Raw genomic sequence first — 22,057 nt, 5'->3', positions numbered from 1 at the left:
TCCAGGCCAGGTGAATTCAAGCTCAAACTAATGATTTGAGTCAGTCTTCAGGAAATGGTTTAGAGAAGACAAAAAAGTATTAAATTTGCCCAAGATGTGCTGATAACCAGATACCACAGACCTTTATAGAGAGTGTGAACCTGGGCATGTGAGCATGGGCTTCCAGGACGTCATCCATTCCACAGACTGCTGCATGGACTTGGGGAAAAGGGAGGGCTCAGAGCCAGGGCAAGTGTAATTATCCCACAGCTTTCCCTTTACTGATCAGCATTTGCCTGGTTGTTGTTTATCCTTGACTCTTTCCAGAGGTCTGACAGATTCTGCTTGGTTTTTGATGTTTCTAGAGGGCTTAGGATTGTCTCTAGGAGCTTCTTGCTCTTACATCCTGCTGATGTCACCCCAAATTTCTATTCTGGAATTACGTAGTTGTGAATAACCAGCTTTTCTTTGCTTAAACTAGATTTAGTTTTGTTATACTGTTTTTTAAATATAAATAGTATTTGATCCTTTAAAAAGATTCATAGAGCATAGATTTGTATTAAAACAATTATATTTGGCTGTGAAATCAAGATTGCTAAAGGATAATCAACTGCCTTCTATAAATTAAAAATTAAAACAGAGGGAAAAATAAAATGAAGAGGGAATAATTTAGAATAGCTTTAATAAAGGTTGAGTATATGAAGAATCATATTCTACATGTAGCAAACAGTTTCTACTCATATGTAGAACTGAGGAACACTTAGGTTGGAGTCATTATTAATATTCATAGTAAGTGAAACAGAGACCACAATAAGGCAAGTAATGATTATATTTTAAATAGAAGTTAAATGCTCTTTAATCCATGTAGAACTTCTATTCATGAATACGCATTCACTGATGCTTTAGTTTATTTAATATTCATTTTACATGACCAAAAGTATTCCAAGGGCTGTCTGTGAAAAGAGAACAAGGTTATAGTACTCAGTGGAATTATAATCTAGTTTTGGATTCCAACAATGAAACAGTAAAAAGGAAAAGAGAAAACTGTATGGTTTGTTTTATTGGAATGTAGCCAAACTTGAGGTTAAGCACAGCCTCTAGGAAGATAATTTAATATTGGAAGAGTAGATAGTAAAGTACCACTTGTTACAATTTGCTGACAAGTATATCAAAATAGTTTTGATTTATATTGACTTCCAACTATACTTGGAATATTTAGCATTTTGCAAAATTAATATAATTTGCTGTTGTCAAAATCTTAAACCTTTTTATATGCAATTTTTGTGGAAATTCTGAGGCATTGTATTGTTTGTCAGATACTCATGCCTTAGGAAATTCAAATGGTTAACTCTAGAAAATATAAATTGGTCTTTGTAGACTAAAATGCTGAATTTCTTTTTGATCATCCCTAAAATGAAGTTGATAATACCCACTGTGCCGATCTTATTTGAATATTAGAAACTATGCATAGACAATCTTTCACAGATTCTTTTTCCTTTGCCTCTTCTTTAAAGGTTTGAATTTCTTGTAGTTATATTGTTGGTCTCATAATCACCGTTTATTAAGTGTCTTATATCATGTCATCTTAGTTTATTAGTTTTCAATCTTGTATATTTGATAAGGGGGCAAAAACTACATTCCAGGTCTCTATACTGAGCGCCAGACCCTTCTATCAATATAGCTTCAGAGTATTCCACATACCTTCAAATTCAGCAAGCCAAAAAATGAGCTAGTCATTCCCCACCATACCTTCTCAAATGTGATCTTTCTTCTAGGCCCACATAATAATTTTCATACGTGGGGAAGAAACAGGAATTATCCTTGATAACAGGCTACAATATGGCACATACACAAAATGTATGATGTTTCAAAGTGGGAAAAAGTTTATTTTCCTTTCATGGATCAATTTTAAGATGTTATATCTTGCCAAAGTGCACATTTCCTCTCCATGGTTATTTATGGCTGAAGTTCCATCCTTCCCTTAGGATGATCCCTTTGCAACATCTGCATCCAGCAGGTAGGGAGGAAAAGAAAATGGGAAGGAAGCATAGACACCTGGAAAGGTCCACACTACTTTTGCTTCCATCCCATTAGTGAGAATTCAACTCACTTTCTGTTCTTTCTCAGCTATAGGTTGAACAATTAAAGTTTTACATAATTGTCTTCTGCAATAGAACTCTTCCCACTCAAATGCAAGCGAATTTAAAAATGCCAAATTTCATTGTATGGCTATTTCTAGCATAGTATCTAGAATAGGTATAAATACCCTAATGAAAAAAGAGGTGGCTATTTTATCATTCTTTTATTGATTCAACAACTATGACTTATGAATATCTTTTTTTCACTCAGCAATACCACAGAAGGTAGGGATATGTTAGTGAGCAGTAAAAACTCTTTTCCCTGATGGAGCTTATGTATTCTGGAATGGAGACAAAAAATAATTTCTCACAAAAGTAAGTATATGTGACATGGCAATGCTTTGTATAGAAGGAAGGTAAAAAAGCCAGGACTCTTATTTTGAGTCAGATGGGCAGGAAAAATCGCATTGAAAGGGAGCATTTCAATAGAGACTACAGGAAAGAAGAATGGTAATGAGCCATGCAGATATCCTAGGGAAGAACATTCCAAGCAGAGATTACAGCAAGTGCAGGGTCCTGAGGAGAAAACTCACTTCCTGAGTTTGTGCTTCAGTAAGGAACTAGAACACTGAACAAAATTAATTTGTGGGAACAGAGTGTCAAAATTCCTGATTTATAGATGTTGTGGACCACGGTAAAAACATTTCATTCTGAATGAAGTGTGAAGTTATTACCGAATTTGAACAGAGGAGCAAGGTGGTCAGAAAAGTTGTAAAAGATCACTTCATTGTTGTATGAGGACTGGGAAAGACAGAAGAAAGAACAGTTACAAAGCCATTGCATTAACAAAGACAAATAGATCGTGGTGACTTGAACTACAATGAAAAGAGTTGAAGGGGTCCTATGTCAGATTTTGGAGAGGAGGAAAAACCAAGTAGCTTTGCCAGAGGATTTGATTAAAAATGTGATTGTGGTTTGAAAGAGAGAGAGAGTTAATGATAGCTTTGATATTTTAGGTCTGATAATGTAGTCAACATTGATATTCACCAAATGTTTCTGGCTGTCCTTGAACTAACAGCCTACCTCTCCTCTTCTTGAGGAAAAAGCGCTCCATGCTCCTAGTGTTTGGATATGGCTGTGTGGTTTTCTTTGGCTGAAATATTACTGAAATGTTAATGGAAGAGACATGCAAATTGGAGTGTGCAAGTGATAGAATCTGACTGACTATCAGGAAAAGAGGACTTGAAGCTGTGAAGGATGATGGAGAACGGTGGGATCAATGGATTGTGGTTCAAATGGGTAAGTGGATTGTTTGAAACATGTTATTAGAGGGATGCAAAAAGAAATTTAATAATTGATATTCTGAAAGTTGGAGAATAAATATTAGCTACTATTTTGAACAATTCTTATCGTTTTCATTACTATTGATAATGAGAAGGCAGGGAATGTTGTTGATAGTGATCATCACCACAGACTTGCTTAGCAATTGCAAACCCCTGATAGAAAGAAATATTGCTGGTGTTAAATATATCATGATTACTCAATGCTTGTCATTAAATATGCCCATGGACTATTTGCCTTCATAATTCCTTGATTCAATACTCATTTTGTGGAAGTGACTGCATCTGGTACCAGAAAAGAAACCCCTAGGGTAAGAAAAGTATCTTTTTCATGCCTATTTAATGCTAAACTCTATATGTTTTAAAGAGAAATAAACCAACACACACACAAACAACAGCTATTTAAATTAATGAGCCCTGCCAACTATGGTCTAAATACTTGTAACTAAATGCACATTTTTATTCATTAAAAATTGAAAATAATTATACCAAGAAAACCTTAAAAATAAATTGCTAAAATCCCATCATGGATATAATTTTCTCTTGAATTTAACATTTAAATAGTGAAATGCTTTTCTATTTATGCAAATTTATATGCATATATTTTTTTTTAAATATTCCAAAAGTAGATAAATTATGATATGACAAAACACATTCGTATTTAATGAGAACATGGAGCACAAACTGAAATAAAAATTGAGTGAAACATAAAGAGAATGAATTTCCTCAATGTGTGGACAATTAAGCTTGCTGTTTTCCTTTCTTTCACAATAAATAATCTAAGCAGGCTACTGACTGAAAATGAGATTAGTACAGGGAAATAATGAATCAGACCTGGGATTAAATCCTACATTCAACCTGTTCTATTTATGGGACAATTACCTATGCCTTAACTTTTTCATTTATATGGAATTAAAACTACATATTGATCTACCCATTTATTGATCTATCAGTCTATTTAGAGAGAAAGGCTAAGGTGGACAGGGAGAAATGAAATACATAAATTGTCAAACGTAAGTCATAACTGTTCATAGACAATTATAACCATCTTTATATTTTATTTAATGTTAGATCAGGTTTCAATAAAGACTTTAAAAATATTTGATATTCCACCTACTCTATTCCTGTGTGTCTATCTACAGTAAACCTAGTCTGTTAGCTCCATTTTTGTAAGTTCCAATATTCAAATGATTTCAACAAATGATAAAGTTTTATTAAATTACATCATATATACAGAAAAGAGAACAGAAAGGGTTCAGTCAAATCAAACTTATCATCAAACACCCTTATCATCAGCAATTAGAGGTTCCTAGAAGTAATTCCCAACAAGATTTCCCCTATAGCCTACATACTAGAATGTCCACTACAGTGACAGTTTAAAATTCCTGTTTTTGAAATTTATATAAATGGAGTTGAATAATTTGCAAGCTTTCATTTTTGGCTTTTTTTACTTTAATATTTTATTTGCGAGATTCTCTCATGTCCTTGAATATAATGTAATTATTTATTCTTTTGATTCACATCAGCCCATTGAATAAATCTATTATAGTTTGCTAGCTGCTGGAATCCAATATACCAGAAACGGAATAGCTTTTAAAAAGGGGGAATTTAATAAGTTGCAAGTTAACAGTTTTTAGGCCATAGAAATGTCCCAATTAAAGCAAATCTATACCAAATGTCCAATCTGAGGGATCCAGGAAAGATACCTTGGTTCAAGAAGGCCGATGAAGTTCAGGGTTTCTCTCTCAAGTGAGAAGGCACATGGCGAACACAGTCAGAGTTTCTCTTTCATCTGGAAAGCCATGCATGTGGCAAACACAGCATCATCTGCTAGCTTTTTCTCCTGGCTTCCTGTTTTATGAAGCTCTCCAGGAAGCATTTTCCTTCTTCATCTCCAAATGTTACTGGCTGGTGGACTCTCTACTTCTCATGGCTTTGTCACTCTGTTCTGCTCTCTTTGAATTTCTCTCATACTCCAAAATGTTTCCCCTTTTATAGGATTCCAGTAAACTAATGTAGACTCACATAGAATGGGTGGAGACATGTCTCCACCTAATCTAGCCTAACAACCACTCTTGATTGAGTCACATCTCCGAGGAGATGATCTAATTACAGTTTCAAACACACAGTACTGAATGGGGGTTAGAAGAAAGGGCTGCTGGGTGGGCCTCGGTGGGTCAGTGGCAGAGTTCTCACCTGCCATGCCAGAGACCCGAGTTTGGTTCCCAGAGCCTGCCCATGTAAAAAACAAACAAACAAACAAAGAAATGGCTACTTTCACAAAATGGGATTAGGATCAAAACATGAATTTTCTAGGGTACATACATCCTTTCAAACCGGCACAGCATCTGCTCAATATTCTTTACCATTTCTAATGTTCATTTACCATTTCTAATGTTCATGGGCCTTTGGGATGTTTGCAATGGTTGGGCATTATACATTGTGCTTCTATGAACATTTTTGTACTTGCCTCTTGATAAACATATGTACCTATTCATGTTTATATACAAATAGTGTAATTGAGTATACAAATGTTCCTTTTGTAGATACTACCCAACTTGCCATACAAAGTGATTCTAATAGCCTTCATTCCCATCAGAAGCATATAAAAGTCCTAGCTGTTCTGCATTCTCATGAACATTTGGGTGTACAATCATTTAAATGTGAGTACAATGAGAACCAATGATGTTGAACATCTTTCATAGTTTCATAGGTCATTAAATAGCTTTCTCTAAAGAGCCCATTCAAGTTTTTGCTCATTTGTATTGCATTTGTCTTTTATTATTGATTTTCGAAATTCTTTATAATTTCTGGATACAAGTCTTGTGTTGGATCTATGTATAGAAAATACATATTTGTCTATTCCAAGGAAATGAAGACATTATCTTTAAAAGCTTTATTATTTTTCCATTTAAATTTTGATTTACAATTCATCTTTAACTTATTTTTGCCATATGGAAACTTGATTGATTTAGGAGTATTTGTTGAACAAACTATTTTGCAAGGAAATGTGACTTATTTTGTAAATTATCTAGTCTTATATGCATATATCCAATTCTGGAACACTCTATTTCTTTATTCTACTTGTCAACTTGTATGCTAATTTCCTGGAAATAGACAAATACTTTTCAGTATCAATCATTAACATCTATTAACCATATGGAAAAACAAATCAATTGGACTACATTAAAATTAAGAACATTTGTTCAAGGATGCACACGCGGGTGGTTCAGTGGTAGAATGCTTGCCTTTCATGCGGGAGACCTGGGTTCAATTCCTGGTGCCTGCCCATGCCAAAAAAAAGGACATTTGTTCAACAAAAGTCACAATTCAGAGTGTGTGAAAATCAAGCCACACACTGGGGGAGGGTATTTTCATGTTTTCAAGCTCACAGCTTTTCTGATGCTGTCTAGTGTAAACCTGCCGGGGCAATTTGACTCAACATAAAAATGCATGTAGAAACACCTCATATAACATTCATCTCACAGCTGGAAATGGGAAGTGGTGGGTAAATATTAGTATCACCCACTCTCAGAGTGGACAATTCTAAGTTTTAATTTCCATAACTTCTCAGAGAGTATTCTGCTCAATCTAATCCCACTGCCATCAGCAAGCTTGCTCTTGTAACCAGGGATTGTTTTACCCCATTCCCCACTTCATGCCCCCAGAACCCTGCTTCTGTTGTTTGATAACATTTGACAGTAAACCATTTGCACATAAGACCTTGTGTCAGACTTGTTAATTGTGATAACTAAGCTGGTGATCCAATTTACCAAATGAAATATTTTACTCCAAAGGCAATACATTTGGAAATCTTCTCAAGGTGAAGTAAAACAGTAATACATCATGACTTGGGTATGTCACGGCTTTAAAGATTGATTGAGTATTCAAAAATATCAATGAATGTATATTTAATCATTTAGAATGATACACATGAACACTCTGGTAAAAATATACCATTATCGCTCCTGTTATTGAGGAAGTACCTGTTAAGACAAGCACCTATTAGAAATACAATGCACACCAAATAATTGAGAGTCATAGAGAAAATATAATGGTAGTATCTAAAGAAACGTGTGATACAGAATTGATACTGAGGAGGGTGGACAAGGAAGTTCTAATATTAGGCTAAATAGGAAAGACTTCATTGCTTGAGAACGCTTCTTATCACTTGCTTTAATATCCTACAAAGCAAGATCTTCGATTTGGTTGTGATGTGCTATTGGGATAGCTTCTTGAAGTTGTTTTTTTTTTTTTGGCATGACAGGAGAGAATTCTGCCACTGAGTCACCATTGCACCATCCTTGAAGTTTGACTTCAATAAATTGGGTGAGGGTGCCAGAACTGCCTTTGTAGAATACTGAGAAAAGGATTATAAATCACACATTTGTGGAAGCTTCAGAAATGTGTTTATTATGTAAAACCAAAGAATCTGCCACCTGTATGATTCATGGGGGTGATCAAAGAAAGAAAATAGGAATTCTTAGTGATGATACTCTGATATGTTTGAGAAGTTCAATGGAGACTGTCTCCTGTAGGCCAGGATTGACACTAGAGATGATTACATAAAGCTGTGCTCCCTGACATCAAATGGGAGGATGGCCTTCCAGAATAACCAAAGACAGGGAACAGATACTAACCAAAAAAAGAAAGACAGACGTTAAGTATTGTTGTAGCTGGCAATGCTACAATAACAATCAGGATATCTTGAATTGTATAGTTCTGAGAATATCTTAGTACATGATGACATTTCTAGGAGTGAGATGGATTGAATAGTTTGAATCTTATGTTACTCCAATTCATGAGGGTATAACCAGGAACAATTGATATCTGGTGAGCTAAAATAGCACAATTGAGATTCCTCATCTTGTTTCCCAATCTGAATTAGTTTTCATACTTAGAGACCATTGATTACAAAATAGTGGAAGTCTTTTTCAGGAAGGAAACTTTGAGGTGAGAATCTATATATAGGATAAATATTTGTCCAATTCTTCTCCAAACAGACTTGCCATTTTCAAAAATAACTGTACAAATGGGTAATAGGTTGTTTGTGATCTGTTGAATATAGGATCTAGCTGAAGCAAAAACCCCTCGTCACTGCAGTGAGATCTTGTGGAGAGTAGGTGATAGTGAGACCTGGCCCAAAGCCTTCTCATAGTGGGTCCAATGTTTTTTCTGATCCTAAAATGCATAATTGGGATATTTCTATCCCAGTTATGTTGAAAATATGTATATGTGAATATACATATATATGTATGTATATATTATGAAATATATAAACAATACATATAATATAATATATAATAATAATTATATAATAATATGTATATTATATAACATAATATAAATAATATGAATATATGCATATATATTTCACCAGCAAGGTAGCTAGGCTGACTTCTATAATGGATGCTGGTCAATATGCTCCCTCAGTAAAGGGAGTAATTGTGGTTATTTTTACCAGAGTGGTCGGTTTATGTTACCAAACTTGACTTAGCCAGGATATTACTAGCAGAAGATCAAACGTCAGGCAACATGTTCGTTGTTTAATATTTTACCTAATTAAAACCATCTTTAGCAAGAAAACTAATTCATAAAACAACATATGTAGTCTAAATTCTAATCATTCTTGGACTCTTTCTTATCTGAGGTGGAATAAATTAACTTTCTAAATGATTAAATATCCATTCATTCATTCACTGATATTTGTTTATATTTAACTAATCTTGTAATCTTGTAATAAACCCTAGTTTTGATGTACTATTGTTTACTTAACCCTGAGAGAATTTGCAAGCACGTTGCCATCAGAGTAAGATATTTCATTTGGTGAACTGGAATTGGTTATCACAATTTTCAAATTCTGAGGCAAAGTCTTGAATGCAAGTGGTTAACTTTGAAATGATGTCAAACAACAGAAGCAGGGTACTGGGGGGCATGAAATGGGAAATGGGGTAAAATAATCCATGTTCCATTGGCAAGCTTGCTGAGGGAAACTGAGATTTGATTTCTCTAAGTACTCTCTGAGGAGCTGTGCAAATGGAAGCTTATAATAGTCCACTCTGAGAATGGAAGCTATTAACATTTATCCACCACTTCCTGTTTCCTGTTGTATAACAATTATTCAATGAAGGATTTCCCACCATGCACTATGTAGAGTCAAATTGGCTGGGAAAGCTTCCGCTAGGTAGCATTAGACAAGCTGTGATCAGAAAGACAGAGCTGCAATAATAACAATCGGAGGCATTTTCTGGTTTTACCTATATGCAAATAATTGTAGCAGCCACAACTATAGGGAAAGAGGTTATAATACAGGACATAATAGGTTTCCCATAATATAATGTCAATTCACCACTCATGTCCTTTACTGCCCTAATAAACCCAATCCATCGCAGAACATTCAATGTGATAGTAAACCACAGTATCTAAAAAGTACTTAATGTAGAATGGATTATATACAAGCTACAGTGGATTCTGCTACAAAAGTCTCAAGTCAATATTTGGTTTGCATCATTACTCTTCACCATCATCCAGTCTGGATTTTCCTGATATTGTGTTAGCACTTCAGCAGATCTGGATTGCATGCCTAATGGAGTGCCCCAGACCTTATCCCCAAGGGAGAGGGAGCCATTAGCTGCTTCACTCTTTTCAATGTGTGTTTGCTTCATGTCTCCGTTTACAGTAAACATTAAGCATGGGAACATCAAGATGTTAATCCCCTGCTTCTATTTTGTAACAACCCTGACTTTTCAGATTATTTAGTATCAATTACCCTATCCTTTTCTTAATTCATTCATTTGTTTTTTGGTCCTCTTGAAAATCATTAAGCCTAAGTGACTCTGATAGTCATTGCTTCATGTTAGGTGTATCACTTGGTGTGTTACCTGCAAAAGATGCTGTTCTCTGGCACAAGCATTTCCAGTTGAATGTACCCTATGTTACTGTTACAGAATGCATAAATTCTATAAGACCTGTAACAGTGATGCAGACCCTTTTATTGCTGGACGTGTATGTTGTTACCATTTTGGATGGAGCACAAAAATGATTGTTGTTGGTACAAGGCAAATACTGCATCTAAGAGAACAGCAGCTCAAGTATGTAGGAAGTCCATCAAAAGGGTGCTTTAGGTTATCTTTTTAATAAAACATTTCATCATTCTAATATTCTAGCTACTTTGTGGACTAGAGTGTGTGAGAGGATGTGTTCCTTATAGTCTCATCTAGCCACAGTTGCACCTCTTTTGACATCAGGTGGTCTTATGAATTGGAACTATTTTACACAGGATCCCATGTTGATATCTTGGACACCCATAGCCTTCAGGTGGTTGGACTAGGATACACAATGGGTATACAAATTCATATTGAGAGCAGATGTCAATTATGATTTAAAAATAAAATTACTGACCCCTCAAAGTTTCTGGCTAGATTCCAAAGGGAATGGAGAAATAATGGGGCTCAGTTTTTGTCTCTACTACTGCCATACTCGGCATTTAACAAAGACAATAACTAGATTAGCCTTAGCCAGAAGGAGACTATCCTTTGGAACCAGTGCCCCAGTTTGAAGAAACATGACATTAAGGGGGTTGGTTGCCTCTTATTCTGAATTGCTAATTATCAGTCTGTGCCCCATCCCATTTATTAGTATTCATATCATAGTGAAGAGTTCATGAAAAGCCAGTGGTTTCATATGTATGGAATAGGATCTTGCTATTTCAAATTAAAGATTCTAACATAAGTGAGTTTTCCTTAAATAGCAAAGAAGTAAATCCAGTATTAAGGACATTTTGTTAGAAAACACAAAAAAGTTTCTGACATGAATTAAAGAGAAAGTGTTCAGTGAAAATTCTTTGTAAGGATGCTAAAAGAAATTCAAAATTTTTTAAAGTAGCTCTATTAGAATCAGGATATGGGGTTCTATGGATAGAAAAGATTCTCCTTATACCAGGTACTTAGAGATCATTAGCCTTAAGATATAAAAAATGCAAATTGGACAATCAAAGCAGAACTCAGGTAAGTTATTGGGAAAGAATATCCAAGCACAGGTGGTGGAAAGGGTCGATGGTTTCAAATAGGAAGGAAAATGAAAAGTCCCTTGTGATAAATCATACCCTTCATCATGAATAAAAAAACTTTATGAGTTGACAAAGTATGCCTTTTGACTGATGAATTCTGCTCTGAATGCATATACTTCAGCTGTGCATGTCACTACAAAAGTCTGTCAATCAGCTAATACTCATCAACTGTCAACAAAATAGGAGTTTCTGTACTCTACTGACCCTTCTTGCTGAACATAGTGATTTGTTTGTATCATTGATGACTGCTGTTTCTGTGAAGGGCAATTTGCTAAGTCTGAGAAAAATGATAGATTGTACTTATTCCTCCTCATTTATTCTTGATATCAATCATTACTTTCCACACTCTTTTTTTAGCCTCTTTAATAAGAGTAAGCCATATATTTTCCAAGTGCATAAGCTATAAATGAATTCGTGCTTTGTGTAAATATTTATTGAGTCCTCACAATATGCCTCATACTTTTCAAGATATCAGGGAACACACACACACAAAAAGATCCAGAACTGTGGAATTACACAATAATTGTCATTTGCTGCAGGAACAAAAGGTAAAATAAATAGAAATCAAGGAAAAGTATACCAGGGATGCTGAGAGCTTGAGGACAGTTACACTGCAGATGGTTAAACCAGGATAAGCCTTGCTTAGAAGGTGATGTTTGAATAAATGCTTGAAAGATTTATGGTGGTTACCCTTTTAAAGGCTGAGAGAATAGCTAGGAAAAAAGATTATGAGGCAGACTCATTCCTGACATAAATGAGAAACAATAAAAAGGCAGGAGCAGAAAGGAGGGAGAAGTAGGAGGTGAGCAAACAAAAATTACAGGCACAGAAAAGCAAAAAATAAATCTAGAAATGGTCGATGGTTAAATATGTTTGGAAAGATATGGTACAAACCTCTTTTCTCAGAGATTCATGATGTTGGTAGTATTATCCAATATTCGAGCATTCTTTCAATAAGAAATGGATTTACCACTTTAAAACCCAGTTGTCCCCAAACTTAAGTTGACACCATTCTAGATATTTTCTCTCCCTGTACCTGTGATGAAAAGGTACTCATTACCTTATGAGCTTTCACCATCTCTCTCTCACTCCCTACTACTCTCTAAAGACGGTAGACTAAGTATATTTCTTAGTCTCTTTCCAGAATATTGGGGACAATGAAAAAGTGAAATATGGAGAAGGAAGTTATACCATGGAAGCAGAGAAGAAACTGGAAGGAATTGGCCTGAGACAACTTCCATATCCCTGTCCTCCCTAGAATGTTGATCTACATCAGTAGATACTGTGAGAGTCCAAGTCACTTAATACAAGTTTCCTTGCTCATAGCAGACTCTCCATTATCAGAACAAAAGAGATGTTTCCACTAATTTCTGTGAACTTGTCTTTGTAACCCCATCACTACCGTTTCAAGGTGTCCTAGAGGATGTGGTGCTTGTATGAGCATTAGAGAGTAACAAAGAATCAGCTGGAAGATTAAATATGAAGACAAAAGCATTCTAGGAACAAAGGAAAGCTCTCACGCTGCGTTGTGGCACTGAAATGTTATTATTAATTACGCTACCTTGGGAAAGTAAGAAATCACTATAGCAATGTAAACACACAGGTACGTTGTCAGCAGACCATTAAATCATGCAATCCCTAGCCACTACTTTTAGAGAGGAAAAGGTGAACAAAGGGATTAACTACAGAGTAAATAACAGATGGCTTCTAGAGATTTAAAATTCAAATCCCCATACCTAGGGGGCTAGTTGGGACTCCTGAGGGGGTGGGGTAGGGGTGGAGAGTGGCATGTGCCTTTTTTCAGACATAACCTGAGGTGTCTCCAAAATGTCCGAGAAGAGACATGTGTGCCAAGAATCAGGGACATACTCAAAGCCTTCAAACAATAGTATTAGTTCAGGAATTGTAAACTCTTTGGCACAGGTAGAGTGAAGGGCCCCAGGAAAGACAAGGGTGAGATCAGTTTACACAGGGATCCGCAATCATAGCTGTACAAGTACAGTAAATACTCATAATGGGGCTTTAAACACTATTTTTATCTCTAGGAATAAGTATATGCATTTGTTTATTCATTGGTCATTTTCAAAAGTTCTCCAGGTAAGTCTATTATTTAGCCAGTGATGAGAACAAATGGTCTAAGGGTGAACACTGTGCTCGTATCTGAAAGGCCTCCTGTGCTAAATTCAGGGAGTTTGAATTTGAACCTAAAGACTGGGACAGCTTTTAAAAGCTTAATTCAGGTAAACTCTTATTGCAGTGTGAAGGTTGGATTGGAATAGTACTAGCCACTATGCAAAAGGACCACAAGAGAAAGAAAGAACCCCCCAATTTAGGCTCCCAACTACAGTGGAAAAATAGAAGAAAAGGGAGGGAGACAGGCAATTAGCAGCCAAAGCAGGTTTTCCAAGCAGCCTTGAGGATGGGGGTTTAGCAAGTGACTTCATTCCAAGATCATATAAGAATATTTACTGCACAGGTAATTTTAAAATATTGTGAAATCTTATGGCTCATATATGAAAGAAATGTATAGATACTCTAAAATTTTACATTAATCTAGGAATTTTATATGATTGCCAATAGGAAGTTGTGAAGATAAGAAAATATTTATTAAAAAAATTAAATCAAGTATGCCAGAGGGAAGATTTATCTTTAGTTCCTCTATAGAAAATTATATTGCAAAATATTTGGCATAGAAAGGCCAATCAAATAAAATACACCCAAAATCTTTAGTAAAAATAGATGTATCGGGTGGGCCACAATAGTTCAGCAGGCAGAGTTCTCACCTGCCATGCTGGAGACCTGGGTTTGATTCCTTGCCCATGTATAATAAATAAATAAATGTATCATAGAGTTGTGCAAGGTAGTTAAAAATAATTATATTCCCTTTCTAGAGCTGAAGTCAACAACCTTTTTGGTAGTTGTCAGTTTACAAATTTTCTTTTTAATTGCATTTGTCTTTTAAAATATGTACCCATGAAAATACCTAATTTTTTTTTCTTGAAATAGAGCTCCTAACAATTGTATAAATTCAGATGTAACAAGAACAGGTTTTGCCCCACATGAGCAGGTAGTCTTCACCAGACAGACTGACTATATATGGAATGAATGGTCAAACTTTGTCAGTGAAATAAATTGATGATTCAGCTTATACTACACAGGTCAATCTGGACATTTTTAAACCAATTAATACAGAATCAGTTGCACCTTGCAGGTCTTGCTTATTACTGGAATCCTAGAAAGACGATGAGACTAAACAATGATTTATCAATGCCTCTCTTCAGTTTGAACATAGGATTTCAGTTATCTTGGTCATCTTAATAACTGCAGGCTGTGCCTATCCTGCCTTCTCAGCAGCCTCCAAAACTTCAATCCGCCTAAAAGTAATAGAACCCAAACCTCTTCATTTAAAGCTGTCTTTTCTAAGATGAACTCTGAAATGGCCTTGTCTTTAAAAGTACCCAAGATATCCAGTTTAAAATAAAAAATTAAAGGCTATAATGAGGGGTGTCCTATATGGCTACTTTTTTCTTTTTCATAAATTAATTAACTCTTTTATGCTGCTCCATTAATAGATTCAGATACTTAATTTACTCAATCCAGTTTTAATTTTCTCTCTTTCTTGGTAATTTATTCATTGAGTGAGAAACCTAATCATTGAAAAGCATTGGGCTTGAAAGTTGGTTGACTTAGGCTTGGTATATTATGAATAAGGCAAAGCAGGGCAGCTAATAGCTATAGCTAAGAACAACCATTAGGAAATTAACTAATTAAAGATTTCATTTGCACTTCGCTAGAATAGTGTTTCTGCCTTAAGTAATTATATACCTCTCAGTTGGAAATTAGTGTGAAAGACTAGATGGTTAAACCAAATCTGAACATTTTAAATTATCTATGTATGTGAGATAAGTGATAATATAACAAATAGAATAGAACATGGCCATGAATTGAAAATGAGCATGACTGTGTATGCAGCAGTGCATATGCGTTTATACAGAACCTGATGATATCCATCTGCTTTAAATATTGTTTTGTCATCTGTCTTAGTTTGCCAGGCTGCGAAAACAAATACCACATGATGGGTGGGTTGGTTTAAACAATGGGAATTTATTGACTCATGGTTTTGAGGCTACAGGACAGGCAAGGCTTGTTCCTAGTGACTTGAAGATTAAATACTTCAAGTATCAGACTGACCTGTAAAGTAGGTACTGTTCATATCTTACTTTCATTTTGCAGGTGAGAAAACTAGTGCAGTTGTAGATCTATAAAAAAGGCTTCTCTATACCTGCCCTCAGAAAGCTTAAAAGTGTGCCTCAAAAGGATCCCAGTAAATCAGGAAACTGTTACCAGAGAAAGCCTATTGCTCTTTTAAAAAAGACAATAACATTCAAGTAAAGACTGCATAGTATTAACAATATCCACTGTCTAATCAAACACTACTATACATACAAAGAACTCAAAAATCTGGTCTATGAATAGTAGGCAAAAAAATCAGTCACTAGGAACAGATTTGTCAATGGCAGGGATGACAGGATCAGCAGACAAGAACTTTTCAAAGGCTGTGTTAAATACGCTCATAAAATTAAAAGGTTTTGCTTTGGTGGCTCTCAACAGAAAGTATCGCCTGGATTCCAGTTTTCCCACCATCACTCTAAAGCATTGTCTCATGTTCCACGTGTCTTCCCAGCCTCTTGGAGCTCTTTCTGGTATATACGGGCTTCTCCGTGGTAACAGGAAGCAAGAAAAAAGTCCCACTTATCTGATGTCCAAATTCTTCTGAATCAAGGTCCAATAATTCTTTCCTGCCTTCCTCGCTCAGTGATGTCTTTAGGCAAATGCTGTAGATGTTGTGACATTTCTAGGGTCCTCATTGGTAGATCTGAACAGTCACATCTGACTGAATCACATTGGTTATTCCAGGACGGAGAGAACTTCTTTTAAATTCAAACAGACATACTTGGCTTTTGAAGATCTAAAGTTACTACTTTAGCCATCCTCACCCATCAAATTGAAAGAACTTAGAATGCTTTAAACCTAAAAAACTTTTCTGTGTTTGCATAGTGTTTGTTATTCTTTTATTTCTACTTTGTTTTTCCACTGCCCCAAATTATGGATAATATAACCTCATAAATTGGTGACTGTTTATATTTGACTGCACAATCATAGAAACATGTAAATGATTTAGTTAGCATTCCTTCTTAGCGTATCAGTCCTTACCTCTGGATTCAACTGACTTTTTATTTTACTTATTTGCATTTGTATTTATTATTAAATTAAGAAATAACATGCAGCAGTAACATGCATAAAAGTATATCGTTCTTAAATGTTCGGTCAATGCAATGAAGTTTTCATATTTTTATATCCATGTATCCATTACCCAGACCATATATGTAATATGTCTAAGTTCTGTGATATGCCTCATCTCCTTTCTCAACCTAAAGTTACAGAAGTGTCCACTCTTCTCACTTCTATCATCATTAAATAGTTTTACCCATTATTGAAATCTTTATATGTGGAATCCTACAGAGCACACAACATGTTTGATGTTCAAAATTATAAATGTGCAAGTCATTCATTTTGTAGCTTTAAATAACACTCTGTTCTCTATTAATATAGTATTCTATTGTAAATAGATATCTTTATTTTGATCCTTTATTCTATGCATAGCTATTTCCAATTTTGGACAGTTATGAATAACTCATATAAATCTTAGTTTTAAACTCTACACATTCATTTCTGCTGGAGATACACATAGGTATATTTTAGGGATCATACTGTAGTCATAGAGTTAATTTTATTTGAAACTGTAATATGGGAAATAAAATGTTTCAGAAGGTCAAAATTGCCCCTAACACCTGCTAGTTTGCAGTATAAAGGGCTAGCATATCTTTTGAGAAATTTATATAAAAGTAATTGGTATTATTGATATTTTGCCTTTGTTAATTTTTTTATTTTCAATTATTTTTGCAAATTTATACAACAATTTACAAATTTAATACTTTAAATAATTCTGTCTAGTGACATTGATAATACACCTGTTAATTCTATTAGTTTATGGAATAGTTTATATTTTAATTCATACTCATAAACTGGAATGAAAAAATGCCATTTCTTAAATTAAAATCTTTGTTTCATTTATTTTTATTTTGCTTGATATATTGCTCTGACTAGAGACTCCAGAATGATGTTGAGTTAAAGAAGTGACGGTGGATATAATTGTCTATATCCTGCACATAGATGGAAAGTGTTTATAATGTGGTCACTTTTGTGTCCTTTTGACATACCCAATAAACATAAACCTCTCCTTTGTCTTTATGATCTCTTTATATATCTTAGATCCTAATAGTTAACATATTTTACACATCTTTGCTTTCATTCTCTATTCTACTTTCAGCTTATCAGTTTATTTAACTTGTCCACATTTATATTTTAATTTATATATTTTGTCTTTTACAAAATACCATTTGGTTCTTTAATGCTCTGCTTGATAACTTTTCATTATGCTAGTATATGTTATTATTTAAATTATGTCTTTAATGTTTGTATTAAGGTTTGAAATTTGTATTGTTTTATCTGTGTTTGAGTACTTTCTTTTTGTTCTTCTTTCATTCTGTCTTTCTTTTCTTTCTTTTTGTACTAGTTAGGTTCAGATGTCAACTTGCCCAGGTGATGGTGCCCAGTTATTCCGTTGCTTTGGACTGAAATCATCAGCCTGTAAAATTCATCTATGGCTGATTACATCCGCGGTGGACTAAAGGGAGTGACTTCTTCAATGAGCAATGTTTACTTTAATTACCTAGAGGCTTAAAAGAGAAAGGTCAGCAGAGCTCAGCAGTGCAGATCCAGAGGTCTAGAGATTCAGAGAGGAAACACTTCAGAAAAAGCCACTTGAATCCAGAAGCTGGAAGGCAAGGCCAGGAGATGTTCCCTGTGCCTTCCCATGTGACAGCAAAAGCCAGAGGAATGCCAGCTTCCTTTCCTTTGAAGAACTGTAAATTTATAACTAAATAAATCCCCTTTATAAAAGTCAATCCATTTCTGGTTTATTGCATTCTGGCACCATTAGCAAACTAAAACACTTATAAACTTCATTCATAGAACACCGTTTCTTCATGAGTTCTGCACATGTACATTTTGAGCCTAGATTAACAAGAGTCTCATCAGTGTATACCTGGGTTGAAGGTGTAAGCCTCAAAATCAGATTATATTTATTTCTGCCAGGTGTTCTAGCATTGTACTAATAGTATTAAGAACCCAGAAACCAATAAAATTAAAAATTAGGTTCCAATTCACTAGCAATCATGGAAATACTATTTAAAAGAAAAACCCTAAGGTCCTAGTTCAAACCCATAAGACTGACATTTCTATTTTTTCTCAAAGTCTAATAACACAAAGTGCTTGAAGGATATAGGAAAACGACACCAATTAAGCCTCACTGATGAGAGTATAAATGTCTACAATATCAATATACTTAACCAGAAATCCCACTTTTGCTAATTTACTCTAGAGAATATCTAATGCATGTGAATAACTTTAATAGTATAAAAAAATATAAATTACTCAATTTTCTGAAATTAGAGAGCTAGAACAATATACTGACTTTTTATACATGATATGGAAATATTACAAAACACTTAAAGTGAATGAATTATATGGAAGTATATTAATGAGAATAAATCCCAAAACAATAGTGTTGTGAGAAACTGATAAATTTCAAATGAATGTGTAGATATTCAAATCATTTTCATTTGTTTAAATATCTCTATATATGCATATGTATATATCTTTATTAGAGACAATTATACATTTTAAATCAATACTATAATAAATAATATATTATATATTAAATCAATAATGGGAATAATGGGCACCAAATTTCATGGTTCCCACTGGAGCGTTAGGAAGATTATGATACTCTGATGTATCAGAATTATGGAAAAAGCTGGCAAAAATATATAAATATGGTAATAACATCTAATAAAATATAAATATGGATAAAATTAAGTGCAGGTAATGGGCAGCAAAGAGCCTATTTTATTATTTTTGTATTTTTCCTGTATTTCAAATATTTCCTTAGAAGTAGAGAGGAAAGTATTTCTAGTTAGAACAGCATCTAACCATCCAATTTAGTTGGAATTCAATAATTTCCTTGCAGAGGTAATCTTGGTTTTAAAAGAATGCTAAGAAGCCCTAACAGAATGCAGATTGCTTTCAAAAGGAGTTTCTAAACTTTTTGCAGGTAGAGAAACACATGCTATTCAATAACTGAAACCCAGAATACTCAGTAATTCACCAGGATCAGTGACAAGAAACAGAAATTCTTTCAAACTTGAAATACAATTTTTTTGGTATGCTGTATGGTGGGGTCACATTTCATTATTTTCCCATGTGAGTATCCTGTTATTGCAACACCATTTGCTGAATTTTTGTTTGTTTGTGTTTTGGGGGAAACACATGGACCAGGAATCGAACCTGGGTCTCCACATGGCAGGCGAGAATTCTCCCACCAAACTACCCTTGTACTCCCAAATACAGTACAAATTTTAATAATTAATCCATATTTTTACTATATCTGGAGATTGAAGTAGCCTATAATAAAGGTTAATGAAATGACCAGATTTCGTATGTTCGATGCAATAAATTTTAATGTGCTTTAATTTTTCTTCAAATGTGCTTTAATTTTATAGAACATCTGACAGAAGATATATATGGATAAGATGATAAGGTTCACCACTAAGATTTGCTCCAGTACTCAGATCACTTCTTGTTTTCTTGGCGGTAATATTCACTAATAATTGCAATTACAATATATGGGTAGATATAATTTTCTATTCACAAATATTTCTATTTTCTATACACAAATATCATTTTATAATTTTGTTCATAACCAATGGTAAATAGTACATGGGAAGGGCTAGTGTGGGAGTTGAATATGTGTAAGAAAGGAATGTAAAGCTCAGAATTAGCAAATGGAAAGGATAAAAAAATTTGTTTTTTATGAAAAAGAACATATTGACACTTGACTGTATGAAAAAGAAAACAAGCTGAAATTTAAACCACAGAAGAGGGTAACTATTTGAGAATATATAAAACATATTTATATGTTATAAAACATTATAAGAAAAAAAGTGGAACCCAAAAGAAAAACATGTAAAAAGCATGAATACTTAGTTTAAAAGAAATAAAGAACAAATTTCCAGTAAATATAACTTTTTTTATCCCTATAAATTTGAGAAATGCCATATCATGGCCATAAACTGAAAAGATTAAAAACCTCTCATAATGTCAAAAGTTATGAAGGATATGGGAATACAGGAGCCTTCGTATATGGTGGGATTGTAAATTGATACAACTATTTTAAGGACCAATTGTTTTTAAGTATCTAATCAAATTTATTTGCAGAAGTGAAACTAAGCATTTTCATTTTCATTCATATATAGGCATAAGTTAAATAATGCTAATTGCAGCATTGTTTTTAATTAAAAACATGGAATAGCAGGAATATCCATTAAAAGAAGAATGGATAAATGCATTAAAATTAAAATGTTCAAAAGAATGAAATGTTATCAGTAGCTGAATTGAATAAACCACATTTACATGAATCTTGAAAAGATAATATTAACACAAGCAATTCATTTAAGAATGGGTGCAATATGATTACAGTGATTTTTTTCTTTGTTTGTCTGTTTTGCATGGGCAGGCACCAGAAATGGAACTTGGGTCTCCGGCATGGCAGGCGAGAATGCTACCACTGAGCCGTCCTTGCACTGCCATGATTATGGTAATTTTAACCTTAAATTATAGAATAATCTTAAATTGAGGTACAAATATCTATTTGAATGAATATATTTTAATATGAATGAGACAAATGAATGAAATTATTTCCGCTATTTGCTTCTGAGAGAAATTTTATAAAGGGGTTGGGGGCAGAGTTTTGCTTTTATTTATATTATTTTGTATATTTAATAAAGGGTTTAAATTGGGCATTTTAAATAATTAACATTTGTTAAACCCAGGTTTTGAGTATACTTTTTTGGAATTTTAAGTGAGTTTGAATAAATTCAACAATTGCAAATATAAAGAAATCAGAACCTCAAACCTACCCTTCAATTACTTTGCAGAAAACACTTCTTATACTTTCCTCTTTTATATTGATTGCAAATATATGGAAATATATGTATTGGCAATACCAAAGAGCCCGAATTGCAAATATTTTGAGAGTATTTTCATTATAAACAAATTCCACACTGCTTTGGATCCTTGGTGCTCGTATGCCATCTTCTATTTCTTAAGGGAATATATGAAGAAATGACATGTGGAGTTTTATGAATAAATATGATATTTCAGAAAGAAATTCCACTTACCTTTCTAAATAGTGGAAACAGAATAAATAACATATTTTGTAATAAAATCTGTAATTTTAAAAAGGGGTATTCATGTAGTATTTTGTGTCTAAGCTAAATTTATTTTCGAATGAGGATTCAAAACATAAGATCATCTTGTAACAAAATTGAATCATCTATACCTTATCATTCTAAGGATAAAATGATTAGGGTCATGCCTAAAATGGGCTACCATTATCATCATCCTCAAAT

The sequence above is a fragment of the Tamandua tetradactyla genome, chromosome 3, assembly GCF_023851605.1.
Source record: "Tamandua tetradactyla isolate mTamTet1 chromosome 3, mTamTet1.pri, whole genome shotgun sequence".
Classification (NCBI taxonomy): Eukaryota; Metazoa; Chordata; class Mammalia; order Pilosa; family Myrmecophagidae; genus Tamandua; species Tamandua tetradactyla.
This window is presented reverse-complemented; position numbering follows the sequence as displayed.